The sequence below is a fragment of the Ambystoma mexicanum genome, chromosome 12, assembly GCF_040938575.1.
Source record: "Ambystoma mexicanum isolate Mex_15411 chromosome 12, UKY_AmexF1_1, whole genome shotgun sequence".
NCBI lineage: Eukaryota > Metazoa > Chordata > Amphibia > Caudata > Ambystomatidae > Ambystoma > Ambystoma mexicanum.
Window position 1 is genome coordinate 454099222 of NC_090936.1, and position 17831 is coordinate 454117052.

The following is a 17831-nucleotide window of genomic DNA, read 5'->3' on the forward strand; positions in this document are numbered from 1 at the left end:
ATGTCCAGCTACGCACAGATTTCTCCATGGCCAGCTATGCACAGATAACTCCATGTCCGGCTATGCACACATTCATTCAATCGGACTCATTTGCATTAGATGTGGATACTCACAAGATTAGGCCAGAGGTACAGTATTCACCATTGTTCCTCTCCCAGGCATGAGAGACCAAGAAAGAAGGTAAGATACCTACTCTGCTATTGGGATAATAGAAGGTATATATAAATAAAGAGCACGTGCCCTAGTAACTCTTTTTGTACCCACATACTGTGTCCAGCTGTGCACAGAGCCAACCATATCCAGCTACGCACAGATTGCTCCATGTCCAGCTATGCACAGTTAACTCCATGTCCGGCTACGCACACATTCATTCAATCTCACTCATTTGCATTAGATGTGGATACTCACGAGATTAGGCCAGAGGTACAGTATTCACCATTGTTCCTCTCCCAGGCATGAGAGACCAAGAAACAAGGTAAGATACCTACTCTGCTATTGTGATAATAGAAGGCATATATAAATAAATGAAGAACACGTGCCCTAGTAACTCTTTTTGTACCCACAAACTGTGTGTCCAGCTATGCACATAGCCAACCATGTCCAGCTATGCACAGATGTCTCCATGTCCAGCTATGCACAGATAACTCCATGTCCAGCTACGCACACATTCATTCAATCTCACTCATTTCCATTTGACCCTTTTAAAAGACTGCCACAGGAAGCTCAGTTTTCAACTTAGAAATTCTATTTCAATATTTAGCTGTGCATATATGCTTTCAAGTTCAGCTATTTTGTGCACAGAAAACAAATATCCAGCCAAGGGCAGCACTCTCCATATAAACATATGGAGACTACTATAACTGCACATATTAACAGACATTTCTGCGTGCAGGCAAATTCAAATATGTGCAGGAGCAGACAGGAATACATTAAGTCATTTGCTTGAAAGTAGATATTCCTAGATGATGTCGTAGTATAAACAAAGAATCCTTTAATGCTCATTTATTAACACATTCCTCAATGGGATATGTATGTTTCTGCATTTCAAGGTATGCAGGCATTCACCTCCATCCATCTATGCATGGATCGGCTTGGTGGCCTCAAAGGGTGTCGGCGAGGGAGACGTCTTGCAATCTTGAGACACACTCTCAGCTGAAGAAGCAGCACAGGAATACACCAAGGTGTGCAGCGACATTACAAGTATGCAGAAAAAATTCATTAACCCTAAGTTCTCTTCTTTCCCGAGGTATGAAAGCAAGAAACAGCAAGATAGATGTAGACTGCAGCATTGCAAAGATATGAAGTATACAGAAACAAGGCCTCTCCACTGTTGCTCTCGCAGGCATGAAAGACGAAGAAACAGGGCGATTGACCTGCACTTCTGCAACTCTCAACGATGTGGATACTCACGAGATTAGTCCAGAGGTACAGTATTCACCATTGTTCCTCTCCCAGGCATGAGAGACCAAGAAACAAGGTAAGATACCTACTCTGCTGTTGTGTTAATAGAAGCATATATAAATAAATGAAGAGCATGTACCCTAGTAACACTTTTTGTAACCACATACTCTGTGTACAGCTATGCACAGAGCCAACCATTTCCAGCTATGCACAGATTTCTCCATGGCCAGCTATGCACAGATAACTCCATGTCTGCCTATGCACACATTCATTCAATCTGACTCATTTACTTTAGATGTGGATACTCCCAAGATTAGGCCAGAGGTACAGTATTCACCATTGTTCCTCTCCCAGGCATGAGAGACCAAGAAACAAGGTAAGATACCTACTCTGCTGTTGTGTTAATAGAAGCATATATAAATAAATGAAGAGCATGTACCCTAGTAACACTTTTTGTAACCACATACTCTGTGTCCAGCGATGCACAGAGCCAACCATGTCCAGCTATGCACAGATTTCTCCATGGCCAGCTATGCACAGATAACTCGATGTCCGGCTATGCACACATTCATTCAATCGGACTCATTTGCATTAGATGTGGATACTCACAAGATTAGGCCAGAGGTACAGTATTCACCATTGTTCCTCTCCAAGGCATGAGAGACCAAGAAAGAAGGTAAGATACCTACTCTGCTATTGGGATAATAGAAGGTATATATAAATAAAGAGCACGTGCCCTAGTTACTCTTTTTGTACCCACATACTGTGTCCAGCTGTGCACAGAGCCAACCATGTCCAGCTACGCACAGATTTCTCCATGTCCAGCTATGCACAGTTAACTCCATGTCCGGCTACGCACACATTCATTCAATCTCACTCATTTGCATTAGATGTGGATACTCACGAGATTAGGCCAGAGGTACAGTATTCACCATTGTTCCTCTCCCAGGCATGAGAGACCAAGAAACAAGGTAAGATACTACTCTGCTATTGTGATAATAGAAGGCATATATAAATAAATGAAGAACATGTGCCCTAGTAACTCTTTTTGTACCCACAAACTGTGTGTCCAGCTATGCACAGAGCCAACCATGTCCAGCTATGCACAGATGTCTCCATGTCCAGCTATGCACAGATAACTCCATGTCCGGCTACGCACACATTCATTCAATCTGACTCATTTGCATTAGATGTGAATACTCACAAGATTAGGCCAGAGGTACAGTATTCACCATTGTTCCTCTCCCAGGCATGAGAGACCAAGAAACAAGGTAAGATACCTACTCTGCTATTGTGATAATAGAAGGTATATATAAATAAAGAGCACGTGCCCTAGTAAATCTTTTTGTACCCACATACTGTGTCCAGCTATGCACAGAGCCAACCATGTCCAGCTATGCACAGATGTCTCCATGTCCAGCTATGCACAGATAACTCCATGTCCGGCTACGCACACATTCATTCAATCTCACTCATTTGCATTTGACCCTTTTAAAAGACTGCCACAGGAAGCTCAGTTTTCAACTTAGAAATTCTATTTCAATATTTAGCTGTGCATATATGCTTTCAAGTTCAGCTATTTTGTGCACAGAAAACAAATATCCAGCCAAGGGCATCACTCTCCATATAAACCTATGGAGACTACTATAACTGCACATATTAACAGAAATTTCTGCGTGCAGGCAAATTCAAATATGTGCAGGAGCAGATAGGAATACCTTAAGTCATTTGCTTGAAAGTAGATATTCCTAGATGATGTCGTAGTATAAACAAAGAATCCTTTTATGCTCATTTATTAACACATTCCTCAATGGGATATGTATGTTTCTGCATTTCAAGGTATGCAGGCATTCACCTCCATCCATCTATGCATGGATCGGCTTGGTGGCCTCAAATGGTGTCGGCGAGGGAGACGTCTTGCTGTCTTGAGACACACTCTCAGCTGAAGAAGCAGCACAGGAATACACCAAGGTGTGCAGCGACATTACAAGTATGCAGAAAAAATTCCATAACCCTAAGTTCTCTTCTTTCCCGAGGTATGAAAGCAAGAAACAACAAGATATATGTAGACTGCAGCAATGCAAAGATATGAAGTATACAGAAACAAGGCCTCTCCATTGTTCCTCTCGCAGGCATGAAAGACCAAGAAACAGGGCGATTGACCTGCACTTCTGCAACTCTCAAAGATGTGGATACTCACGAGATTAGTCCAGAGGTACAGTATTCGCCATTGTTCCTCTCCCAGGCATGAGAGACCAAGAAATAAGGTAAGATACCTACTCTGCTTTTGTGTTAATAGAAGACATATATAAATAAATGAAGAGCATGTACCCTAGTAACACTTTTTGTAACCACATACTCTGTGTCCAGCTATGCACAGAGCCAACCATGTCCAGCTACGCACAGATTTCTCCATGGCCAGCTATGCACAGATAACTCCATGTCCGGCTATGCACACATTCATTCAATCGGACTCATTTGCATTAGATGTGGATACTCACAAGATTAGGCCAGAGGTACAGTATTCACCATTGTTCCTCTCCCAGGCATGAGAGACCAAGAAAGAAGGTAAGATACCTACTCTGCTATTGGGATAATAGAAGGTATATATAAATAAAGAGCACGTGCCCTAGTAACTCTTTTTGTACCCACATACTGTGTCCAGCTGTGCACAGAGCCAACCATATCCAGCTACGCACAGATTGCTCCATGTCCAGCTATGCACAGTTAACTCCATGTCCGGCTACGCACACATTCATTCAATCTCACTCATTTGCATTAGATGTGGATACTCACGAGATTAGGCCAGAGGTACAGTATTCACCATTGTTCCTCTCCCAGGCATGAGAGACCAAGAAACAAGGTAAGATACCTACTCTGCTATTGTGATAATAGAAGGCATATATAAATAAATGAAGAACACGTGCCCTAGTAACTCTTTTTGTACCCACAAACTGTGTGTCCAGCTATGCACATAGCCAACCATGTCCAGCTATGCACAGATGTCTCCATGTCCAGCTATGCACAGATAACTCCATGTCCAGCTACGCACACATTCATTCAATCTCACTCATTTCCATTTGACCCTTTTAAAAGACTGCCACAGGAAGCTCAGTTTTCAACTTAGAAATTCTATTTCAATATTTAGCTGTGCATATATGCTTTCAAGTTCAGCTATTTTGTGCACAGAAAACAAATATCCAGCCAAGGGCAGCACTCTCCATATAAACATATGGAGACTACTATAACTGCACATATTAACAGACATTTCTGCGTGCAGGCAAATTCAAATATGTGCAGGAGCAGACAGGAATACATTAAGTCATTTGCTTGAAAGTAGATATTCCTAGATGATGTCGTAGTATAAACAAAGAATCCTTTAATGCTCATTTATTAACACATTCCTCAATGGGATATGTATGTTTCTGCATTTCAAGGTATGCAGGCATTCACCTCCATCCATCTATGCATGGATCGGCTTGGTGGCCTCAAAGGGTGTCGGCGAGGGAGACGTCTTGCAATCTTGAGACACACTCTCAGCTGAAGAAGCAGCACAGGAATACACCAAGGTGTGCAGCGACATTACAAGTATGCAGAAAAAATTCATTAACCCTAAGTTCTCTTCTTTCCCGAGGTATGAAAGCAAGAAACAGCAAGATAGATGTAGACTGCAGCATTGCAAAGATATGAAGTATACAGAAACAAGGCCTCTCCACTGTTGCTCTCGCAGGCATGAAAGACGAAGAAACAGGGCGATTGACCTGCACTTCTGCAACTCTCAACGATGTGGATACTCACGAGATTAGTCCAGAGGTACAGTATTCACCATTGTTCCTCTCCCAGGCATGAGAGACCAAGAAACAAGGTAAGATACCTACTCTGCTGTTGTGTTAATAGAAGCATATATAAATAAATGAAGAGCATGTACCCTAGTAACACTTTTTGTAACCACATACTCTGTGTCCAGCGATGCACAGAGCCAACCATGTCCAGCTATGCACAGATTTCTCCATGGCCAGCTATGCACAGATAACTCGATGTCCGGCTATGCACACATTCATTCAATCTGACTCATTTGCATTAGATGTGAATACTCACAAGATTAGGCCAGAGGTACAGTATTCACCATTGCTCCTCTCCCAGGCATGAGAGACCAAGAAAGAAGGTAAAATACCTACTCTGCTATTGTGATAATAGAAGGTATATATAAATAAAGAGCACATGCCCTAGTAAATCTTTTTGTACCCACATACTGTGTCCAGCTATGCACAGAGCCAACCATGTCCAGCTAGGCACAGATTTCTCCATGTCCAGCCATGCACAGTTAACTCCATGTCCGGCTACGCACACATTCATTCAATCTCACTCATTTGCATTAGATGTGGATACTCACGAGATTAGGCCAGAGGTACAGTATTCACCATTGTTCCTCTCCCAGGCATGAGAGACCAAGAAGCAAGGTAAGATACCTACTCTGCTATTGTGATAATAGAAGGCATATATAAATAAATGAAGAACACGTGCCCTAGTAACTCTTTTTGTACCCACAAACTATGTGTCCAGCTATGCACAGAGCCAACCATGTCCAGCTATGCACAGATGTCTCCATGTCCAGCTATGCACAGATAACTCCATGTCCGGCTACGCACACATTCATTCAATCTCACTCATTTGCACTTGACCCTTTTAAAAGACTGCCACAGGAAGCTCAGTTTTCAACTTAGAAATTCTATTTCAATATTTAACTGTGCATATATGCTTTCAAGTTCAGCTATTTTGTGCACAGAAAACAAATATCCAGCCAAGGGCAGCACTCTCCATATAAACCTAAGGAGACTACTATAACTGCACATATTAACAGAAATTTCTGCATGCAGGCAAATACAAATATGTGCAGGAACCGATAGGAATACATTAAGTCATTTGCTTGAAAGTAGATATTCCTAGATGATGCCGTAGTATAAACAAAGAATCCTTTTATGCTCATTTATTAACACATTCCTCAATGGGATATGTATGTTTCTGCATTTCAAGGTATGCAGGCATTCACCTCCATCCATCTATGCATGGATTGACTTGGTGGCCTCAAATGGTGTCGGCGAGGGAGACGTCTTGCAATCTTGAGACACACTCTCAGCTGAAGAAGCAGCACAGGAATACACCAAGGTGTGCAGCGACATTACAAGTATGCAGAAAAAATTCATTAACCCTAACTTCTCTTCTTTCCCGAGGTATGAAAGCAAGAAACAGCAAGATAGATGTAGACTGCAGCATTGCAAAGATATGAAGTATACAGAAACAAGGCCTCTCCACTGTTGCTCTCGCAGGCATGAAAGACGAAGAAACAGGGCGATTGACCTGCACTTCTGCAACTCTCAACGATGTGGATACTCACGAGAGTAGTCCAGAGGTACAGTATTCACCATTGTTCCTCTCCCAGGCATGAGAGACCAAGAAACAAGGTAAGATACCTACTCTGCTGTTGTGTTAATAGAAGACATATATAAATAAATGAAGAGCATGTACTCTAGTAACACTTTTTGTAACCACATACTCTGTGTCCAGCTATGGACAGAGCCAACCATGTCCAGCTACGCACAGATTTCTCCATGGCCAGCTATGCACAGATAACTCCATGTCCGGTTATGCGCACATTCATTCAATCTCACTCATTTGCATTAGATGTGGATACTCACGAGATTAGGCCAGAGGTACAGTATTCACCATTGTTCCTCTCCCAGGCATGAGAGACCAAGAAAGAAGGTAAGATACCTACTCTGCTATTGGGATAATAGAAGGTATATATAAATAAACAGCACGGGCCCTAGTAACTCTTTTTGTACCCACATACTGTGTCCAGCTGTGCACAGAGCCAACCATGTCCAGCTACGCACAGATTTCTCCATGTCCAGCTATGCACAGTTAACTCCATGTCCGGCTACGCACACATTCATTCAATCTCACTCATTTGCATTAGATGTGGATACTCACGAGATTAGGCCAGAGGTACAGTATTCACCATTGTTCCTCTCCCAGGCATGAGAGACCAGGAAACAAGGTAAGATACCTACTCTGCTATTGTGATAATAGAAGGCATATATAAATAAATGAAGAACACGTGCCCTAGTAACTCTTTTTGTACCCACAAACTGTGTGTCCAGCTATGCACAGAGCCAACCATGTCCAGCTATGCACAGATGTCTCCATGTCCAGCTATGCACAGATAACTCCATGTCCGGCTACGCACACATTCATTCAATCTCACTCATTTGCATTTGACCCTTTTAAAAGACTGCCACAGGAAGCTCAGTTTTCAACTTAGAAATTCTTTTTCAATATTTAGCTGTGCATATATGCTTTCAAGTTCAGCTATTTTGTGCACAGAAAACAAATATCCAGCCAAGGGCAGCACTCTCCATATAAATCTTTGGAGACTACTATAACTGCACATATTAACAGAAATTTCTGCGTGCAGGCAAATTCAAATATGTGCAGGAGCAGATAGGAATACATTAAGTCATTTGCTTGAAAGTAGATATTCCTAGATGATGTCGTAGTATAAACAAAGAATCCTTTTATGCTCATTTATTAACACATTCCTCAATGGGATATGTATGTTTCTGCATTTCAAGGTATGCAGGCATTCACCTCCATCCATCTATGCATGGATCGGCTTGGTGGCCTCAAATGGTGTAGGCGAGGGAGACGTCTTGCAGTCTTGAGACACACTCTCAGCTGAAGAAGCAGCACAGGAATACACCAAGGTGTGCAGCGACATTACAAGTATGCATAAAAAATTCCATAACCCTAAGTTCTCTTCTTTCCCGAGGTATGAAAGCAAGAAACAGCAAGATATATGTAGACTGCAGCATTGCAAAGATATGAAGTATACAGAAACAAGGCCTCTCCACTGTTCCTCTCGCAGGCATGAAAGACGAAGAAACAGGGCGATTGACCTGCACTTCTGCAACTCTCAACGATGTGGATACTCACGAGATTAGTCCAGAGGTACAGTATTCACCATTGTTCCTCTCCCAGGCATGAGAGACCAAGAAACAAGGTAAGATACCTACTCTGCTGTTGTGTTAATAGAAGACATATATAAATAAATGAAGAGCATGTACTCTAGTAACACTTTTTGTAACCACATACTCTGTGTCCAGCTATGGACAGAGCCAACCATGTCCAGCTACGCACAGATTTCTCCATGGCCAGCTATGCACAGATAACTCCATGTCCGGTTATGCGCACATTCATTCAATCTGACTCATTTGCATTAGATGTGGATACTCACAAGATTAGGCCAGAGGTACAGTATTCACCATTGTTCCTCTCCCAGGCATGAGAGACCAAGAAAGAAGGTAAGATACCTACTCTGCTATTGGGATAATAGAAGGTATATATAAATAAACAGCACGGGCCCTAGTAACTCTTTTTGTACCCACATACTGTGTCCAGTTGTGCACAGAGCCAACCATGTCCAGCTACGCACAGATTTCTCCATGTCCAGCTATGCACAGTTAACTCCATGTCCGGCTACGCACACATTCATTCAATCTCACTCATTTGCATTAGATGTGGATACTCACGAGATTAGGCCAGAGGTACAGTATTCACCATTGTTCCTCTCCCAGGCATGAGAGACCAGGAAACAAGGTAAGATACCTACTCTGCTATTGTGATAATAGAAGGCATATATAAATAAATGAAGAACACGTGCCCTAGTAACTCTTTTTGTACCCACAAACTGTGTGTCCAGCTATGCACAGAGCCAACCATGTCCAGCTATGCACAGATGTCTCCATGTCCAGCTATGCACAGATAACTCCATGTCCGGCTACGCACACATTCATTCAATCTCACTCATTTGCATTTGACCCTTTTAAAAGACTGCCACAGGAAGCTCAGTTTTCAACTTAGAAATTCTTTTTCAATATTTAGCTGTGCATATATGCTTTCAAGTTCAGCTATTTTGTGCACAGAAAACAAATATCCAGCCAAGGGCAGCACTCTCCATATAAATCTTTGGAGACTACTATAACTGCACATATTAACAGAAATTTCTGCGTGCAGGCAAATTCAAATATGTGCAGGAGCAGATAGGAATACATTAAGTCATTTGCTTGAAAGTAGATATTCCTAGATGATGTCGTAGTATAAACAAAGAATCCTTTTATGCTCATTTATTAACACATTCCTCAATGGGATATGTATGTTTCTGCATTTCAAGGTATGCAGGCATTCACCTCCATCCATCTATGCATGGATCGGCTTGGTGGCCTCAAATGGTGTAGGCGAGGGAGACGTCTTGCAGTCTTGAGACACACTCTCAGCTGAAGAAGCAGCACAGGAATACACCAAGGTGTGCAGCGACATTACAAGTATGCATAAAAAATTCCATAACCCTAAGTTCTCTTCTTTCCCGAGGTATGAAAGCAAGAAACAGCAAGATATATGTAGACTGCAGCATTGCAAAGATATGAAGTATACAGAAACAAGGCCTCTCCACTGTTCCTCTCGCAGGCATGAAAGACGAAGAAACAGGGCGATTGACCTGCACTTCTGCAACTCTCAAAGATGTGGATACTCACGAGATTAGTCCAGAGGTACAGTATTCACCATTGTTCCTCTCCCAGGCATGAGAGACCAAGAAACAAGGTAAGATACCTACTCTGCTGTTGTGTTAATAGAAGACATATATAAATAAATGAAGAGCATGTACCCTAGTAACACTTTTTGTAACCACATACTCTGTGTCCAGCTATGCACAGAGCCAACCATGTCCAGCTACGCACAGATTTCTCCATGGCCAGCTATGCACAGATAACTCCATGTCCGGCTATGCACACATTCATTCAATCGGACTCATTTGCATTAGATGTGGATACTCACAAGATTAGGCCAGAGGTACAGTATTCACCATTGTTCCTCTCCAAGGCATGAGAGACCAAGAAAGAAGGTAAGATACCTACTCTGCTATTGGGATAATAGAAGGTATATATAAATAAAGAGCACGTGCCCTAGTTACTCTTTTTGTACCCACATACTGTGTCCAGCTGTGCAAAGAGCCAACCATGTCCAGCTACGCACAGATTTCTCCATGTCCAGCTATGCACAGTTAACTCCATGTCCGGCTACGCACACATTCATTCAATCTCACTCATTTGCATTAGATGTGGATACTCACGAGATTAGGATAGAGGTACAGTATTCACCATTGTTCCTCTCCCAGGCATGAGAGACCAAGAAACAAGGTAAGATACTACTCTGCTATTGTGATAATAGAAGGCATATATAAATAAATGAAGAACATGTGCCCTAGTAACTCTTTTTGTACCCACAAACTGTGTGTCCAGCTATGCACAGAGCCAACCATGTCCAGCTATGCACAGATGTCTCCATGTCCAGCTATGCACAGATAACTCCATGTCCGGCTACGCACACATTCATTCAATCTGACTCATTTGCATTAGATGTGAATACTCACAAGATTAGGCCAGAGGTACAGTATTCACCATTGTTCCTCTCCCAGGCATGAGAGACCAAGAAACAAGGTAAGATACCTACTCTGCTATTGTGATAATAGAAGGTATATATAAATAAAGAGCACGTGCCCTAGTAAATCTTTTTGTACCCACATACTGTGTCCAGCTATGCACAGAGCCAACCATGTCCAGCTATGCACAAATGTCTCCATGTCCAGCTATGCACAGATAACTCCATGTCCGGCTACGCACACATTCATTCAATCTCACTCATTTGCATTTGACCCTTTTAAAAGACTGCCACAGGAAGCTCAGTTTTCAACTTAGAAATTCTATTTCAATATTTAGCTGTGCATATATGCTTTCAAGTTCAGCTATTTTGTGCACAGAAAACAAATATCCAGCCAAGGGCATCACTCTCCATATAAACCTATGGAGACTACTATAACTGCACATATTAACAGAAATTTCTGCGTGCAGGCAAATTCAAATATGTGCAGGAGCAGATAGGAATACCTTAAGTCATTTGCTTGAAAGTAGATATTCCTAGATGATGTCGTAGTATAAACAAAGAATCCTTTTATGCTCATTTATTAACACATTCCTCAATGGGATATGTATGTTTCTGCATTTCAAGGTATGCAGGCATTCACCTCCATCCATCTATGCATGGATCGGCTTGGTGGCCTCAAATGGTGTCGGCGAGGGAGACGTCTTGCAGTCTTGAGACACACTCTCAGCTGAAGAAGCAGCACAGGAATACACCAAGGTGTGCAGCGACATTACAAGTATGCAGAAAAAATTCCATAACCCTAAGTTCTCTTCTTTCCCGAGGTATGAAAGCAAGAAACAACAAGATATATGTAGACTGCAGCAATGCAAAGATATGAAGTATACAGAAACAAGGCCTCTCCATTGTTCCTCTCGCAGGCATGAAAGACCAAGAAACAGGGCGATTGACCTGCACTTCTGCAACTCTCAAAGATGTGGATACTCACGAGATTAGTCCAGAGGTACAGTATTCGCCATTGTTCCTCTCCCAGGCATGAGAGACCAAGAAATAAGGTAAGATACCTACTCTGCTGTTGTGTTAATAGAAGACATATATAAATAAATGAAGAGCATGTACCCTAGTAACACTTTTTGTAACCACATACTCTGTGTCCAGCTATGCACAGAGCCAACCATGTCCAGCTATGCACAGATTTCTCCATGGCCAGCTATGCACAGATAACTCCATGTCCGGCTATGCACACATTCATTCAATCTGACTCATTTGCATTAGATGTGAATACTCACAAGATTAGGCCAGAGGTACAGTATTCACCATTGTTCCTCTCCCAGGCATGAGAGACCAAGAAACAAGGTAAGATACCTACTCTGCTATTGTGATAATAGAAGGTATATATAAATAAAGAGCACGTGCCCTAGTAAATCTTTTTGTACCCACAAACTGTGTGTCCAGCTATGCACAGAGCCAACCATGTCCAGCTATGCACAGATTTCTCCATGTCCAGCTATGCACAGATAACTCCATGTCCGGCTATGCACACATTCATTCAATCTCACTCATTTGCATTTGACCCTTTTAAAAGACTGCCACAGGAAGCTCAGTTTTCAACTTAGAAATTCTACTTCAATATTTAGCTGTGCATATATGCTTTCAAGTTCAGCTATTTTGTGCACAGAAAACAAATATCCAGCCAAGGGCAGCACTCTCCATATAAACCTATGGAGACTACTATAACTGCACATATTAACAGAAATTTCTGCGTGCAGGCAAATACAAATATGTGCAGGAACAGATAGGAATACATTAAGTCATTTGCTTGAAAGTATATTCCTAGATGATGCCGTAGTATAAACAAAGAATCTTTTATGCTCATTTATTAACACATTCCTCAATGGGATATGTATGTTTCTGCATTTCAAGGTATGCAGGCATTCACCTCCATCCATCTATGCATGGATCGGCTTGGTGGCCTCAAATGGTGTTGGCGAGTGAGACGTCTTGCAGTCTTGAGACACACTCTCAGCTGAAGAAGCAGCACAGGAATACACCAAGGTGTGCAGCGACATTACAAGTATGCAGAAAAAATTCCATAACCCTAAGTTCTCTTCTTTCCCGAGGTATGAAAGCAAGAAACAGCAAGATAGATGTAGACTGCAGCATTGCAAAGATATAAAGTATACAGAAACAAGGCCTCTCCACTGTTGCTCTCGCAGGCATGAAAGACGAAGAAACAGGGCGATTGACCTGCACTTCTGCAACTCTCAAAGATGTGGATACTCACGAGATTAGTCCAGAGGTATAGTATTCACCATTGTTCCTCTCCCAGGCATGAGAGACCAAGAAACAAGGTAAGATACCTACTCTGCTGTTGTGTTAATAGAAGACATATATAAATAAATGAAGAGCATGTACTCTAGTAACACTTTTTGTAACCACATACTCTGTGTCCAGCTATGCACAGAGCCAACCATGTCCAGCTACGCACAGATTTCTCCATTGCCAGCTATGCACAGATAACTCCATGTCCGGCTATGCACACATTCATTCAATCTGACTCATTTGCATTAGATGTGGATTCTCACAAGATTAGGCCAGAGGTACAGTATTCACCATTGTTCCTCTCCCAGGCATGAGAGACCAAGAAAGAAGGTAAGATACCTACTCTGCTATTGTGATAATAGAAGGCATATATAAATACATGAACAGCACGTCCCCTAATAACACTTTTTGTACCCACAAACTGTGTGTCCAGCTATGCACAGAGCCAACCATGTCCAGCTATGCACAGATTTCTCCATGTCCAGCTATGCACAGATAACTCTATATCCAGCTATGCACACATTCATTCAATCTGACTCATTTGCATTAGATGTGGATACTCACAAGATTAGGCCAGAGGTGCAGTATTCACCATTGTTCCTCTCCCAGGCATGAGAGACCAAGAATGAAGGTAAGATACCTACTCTGCTATTGTGATAATAGAAGGTATATATAAATAAAGAGCACGTGCCCTAGTAAATCTTTTTGTACCCACATACTGTGTCCAGCTATGCACAGAGCCAACCATGTCCAGCTACGCACAGATTTCTCCATGTCCAGCTATGCACAGTTAACTCCATGTCCGGCTACGCACACATTCATTCAATCTCACTCATTTGCATTAGATGTGGATACTCACGAGATTAGGCCAGAGGTACAGTATTCACCATTGTTCCTCTCCCAGGCATGAGAGACCAAGAAACAAGGTAAGATACCTACTCTGCTATTGTGATAATAGAAGGCATATATAAATAAATGAAGAACACGTGCCCTAGTAACTCTTTTTGTACCCACAAACTGTGTGTCCAGCTATGCACAGAGCCAACCATGTCCAGCTATGCACAGATGTCTCCATGTCCAGCTATGCACAGGTAACTCCATGTCCGGCTACGCACACATTCATTCAATCTCACTCATTTGCATTTGACCCTTTTAAAAGACTGCCACAGGAAGCTCAGTTTTCAACTTAGAAATTCTATTTCAATATTTAGCTGTGCATATATGCTTTCAAGTTCAGCTATTTTGTGCACAGAAAACAAATATCCAGCCAAGGGCAGCACTCTCCATATAAACCTATGGAGACTACTATAACTGCACATATTAACAGACATTTCTGCGTGCAGGCAAATTCAAATATGTGCAGGAGCAGATAGGAATACATTAAGTCATTTGCTTGAAAGTTGATATTCCTAGATGATGTCGTAGTATAAACAAAGAATCCTTTTATGCTCATTTATTAACACATTCCTCAATGGGATATGTATGTTTCTGCATTTCAAGGTATGCAGGCATTCACCTCCCTCCATCTATGCATGGATCGGCTTGGTGGCCTTTAATGGTGTAGGCGAGGGAGACGTCTTGCAGTCTTGAGACACACTCTCAGCTGAAGAAGCAGCACAGGAATACACCAAGGTGTGCAGCGACATTACAAGTATGCAGAAAAAAATCCATAACCCTAAGTTCTCTTCTTTCCCGAGGTATGAAAGCAAGAAACAGCAAGATATATGTAGACTGCTGCATTGCAAAGATATGAAGTATACAGAAACAAGGCCTCTCCACTGTTCCTCTCGCAGGCATGAAAGACCAAGAAACACGGCGATTGACTGTCATGATCACCGCTTCCAAGGAGCCAGGACCAGCCCAACGTCCTTGGAAGCAGGACCCTAACCCTAATCCTAGGCACCAGCCGGTCCCCACGGGGACCTTTTGGACCTTGTCCTGGCGCCGGTGGCACCAGGCTCATCAGAATCATCGGTCCCGGCACTGGAAGCGCCGGGCTCATAATATGTGTGCAGATGTTTGGGTGGACTTACCTGCAGCAGACCATGCTGCTTACTTACCAGCCACTTAGAAGTCCTCTGTAAACAGGAACTACTTTCTTACCTGGGTGGGGCAGCTCCATTCCCTGGATTCAGCATGGGGAAAGCTTCTGGAACTGGAACTCTTTTCTTACCTAGGCGGGGCCGTGGAGGAAGACGCCTCATCACTCCAAGGCTATTTAAACCACACCCGATGGATGAAACGTGCTTCGCGTTATTCTGCATCTGCAGCAGAACGCTCACCGAGTCTGTTCCAGCCTTTCTTCCTCAATCTGCAAGAATCATACTCACCATTCCTGTATCCAGTTGACAGCAGCATCTGCAGAGACAAGAAACAGCAGGTTAGCAAGGCAGTCTTAACTCGCAGTGCTTACTCACCTGATCCATCGGCTGCGGTCATTTCGGCACGCTGTACTTTCGCCTGTGAAGACAAAAGCATTGTCATTACTTACCGGCACTCCGTGAGCTCTGGAATTCTTCACGCTGCATCGCCACCTGCGGAGATAAAAGCATCGTATTTACTTACGGGCCTTCCGCGGACTCCGGTGCTGCAAACAAGCTTCTGAAAGACAAAAGAAGAGACATTAGACAGGTATTTACTTACGCTCATCGCGCTCTTCACAATAGAACGCCTGCAAATACTCCGGTGCCTCTTCAGCACGAACTACGCTGCAAGGGAAAGAACAGCTAGAGCGCTTGCATTTACTCACGCATTTCCAGGCGCTTTATTTCATCTTCCTCAAGAGTCCTGCAAGCAAAAGGGGAGAAAAGCATCATACGAAGTCCTGTTCAATGTTAACGTGCCTTGCACCTAAAGACTCTAAAGACTATAAAGACTAAAAAGGTGTCTGGAAACTCACCGCTCGTGCGATTAACGACGGTAAAGGTCCTCTGAGTCCAAGAGGCCTATGTTTCACCAGTGAAGGAACTGGCAACAGCGCCCTGCATCAGACGCAGATGGAGAGTCCAGCATTCACCTATCTAAGGTGAGCACGTTGACCTGGGGGCTCTACGGAGAAGCTTGGGAGAGAGAGGAAGAGAGACATTAAACGACCCAGACCATTAACCCCTATATTCTTTCATCTGCAGAAACCTCACCCTACGAGTTCGTCACACAGTGCAAAAGGGGTTCGACCCCAGAAGCCCATCAAGTCCTGCACATCACCTTTCGAATCACAGATACCTTCCTGCCACGACCTGCGCCTCCGTGGGAATCAGGTGAGCGTTACAGAACGCGAAGACCACCGCAAAACTCCTACCCCGGCGCAATGGAAACCTCAGACACTGATCACTTAGCCCAGTTGCTCGGAGAATTAAGAGCAGAAGTACATGCAGCTCGTCAGGAAACAAGCTCTCTAAGAAGAGAACTAATACTTTCCAAGGAGCGAACAGAGGACCTCGCTAGGCAATTGCTACAAACGCAGGCCGGACAGACACCTCTGCCCACTCCAGGAGGAAGCTATCCTTCTGCACCATCTGTAAATCCAGTGCAAATCAATCTACCTGGTAATGTGCCCTTGGCTCCGCCCGAACGTTTTTCTGGTGACCCAAAGAAATATGCAGTGTTCATCAACCAGTGCCGCTTACATTTCTTATGTCGACCAGCTGCATTCCCAACAGATCAGACCAAAGTGGCTTTCGTGCTTTCTTATCTCAGTGGCAGCGCCGCAGATTGGTCGATTCCTTCAGTCACCCAGGATGATCCGGTTCTGCATGATTTCCAGGCCTTCCAGTCCAGTATGGAGAAACTGTTTGCAAGACATGCACAAGGGCAGGCCTTGGACCATGAACTTCTTTCATTACGACAGGGTAATCAAGACCTCTTGACCTATATAGCCTCATTCAACAGACTCATAGTGGAAACTCAATGGCCCGAGGACAAGAGAATAACACTTTTCTACAGAGGCCTGCGTGGAGAGCTCAAGGATGTGTTAGCTCAAGTTGTGAACCCTCCACAAGAATGTTCAGACTATATTGACTTAGTCATCCAATTGGACCACAGATTACAGAACAGGAAGGCTGATCGTTCCAAATTTGATACCCGAGTGTTTTCTAAACCACAAACTTCTACTAAGGGAGCTGACACTGTGGAACCCATGCAAATAGGGGGGATGAAAGGTCCTTTAAGCCAAAAGGAGTGGGAAAGAAGAAGACAGCTGCAATTATGCCTCTATTGCGGGAACTCAGGGCACTTTCTTCGAGACTGTCCAGTGAAACCAGCTAAGAAGGCTGTAGGAGCCGCAGACACCAGTGCCACAAGTTCTAAGCAGGGAAACGACCTAGCCCGGCAAGTGTAGAGGTCCTCTTGCCGAGCGTTAAGATCTGTCCCGTGACCTCGCATTTCATGGTGCCCATGGTCCTCATTAGTCCAGCACGTCCGGATCGTTTGCATGCAATTGAAGCTTACATCGACAGCGGAGCAATCGGCAATTATGTGGACCATGAAATGGCAGCAAGGATGAATCTACCCCTTGTCCCTAAGGCAGTAAAGGACGTCATTACTACAGTGGATGGCACGGAGATAGCCTCCGGACCAGTAACGCACGCCACCCAAGAAGTGACGCTAGTGAGCCA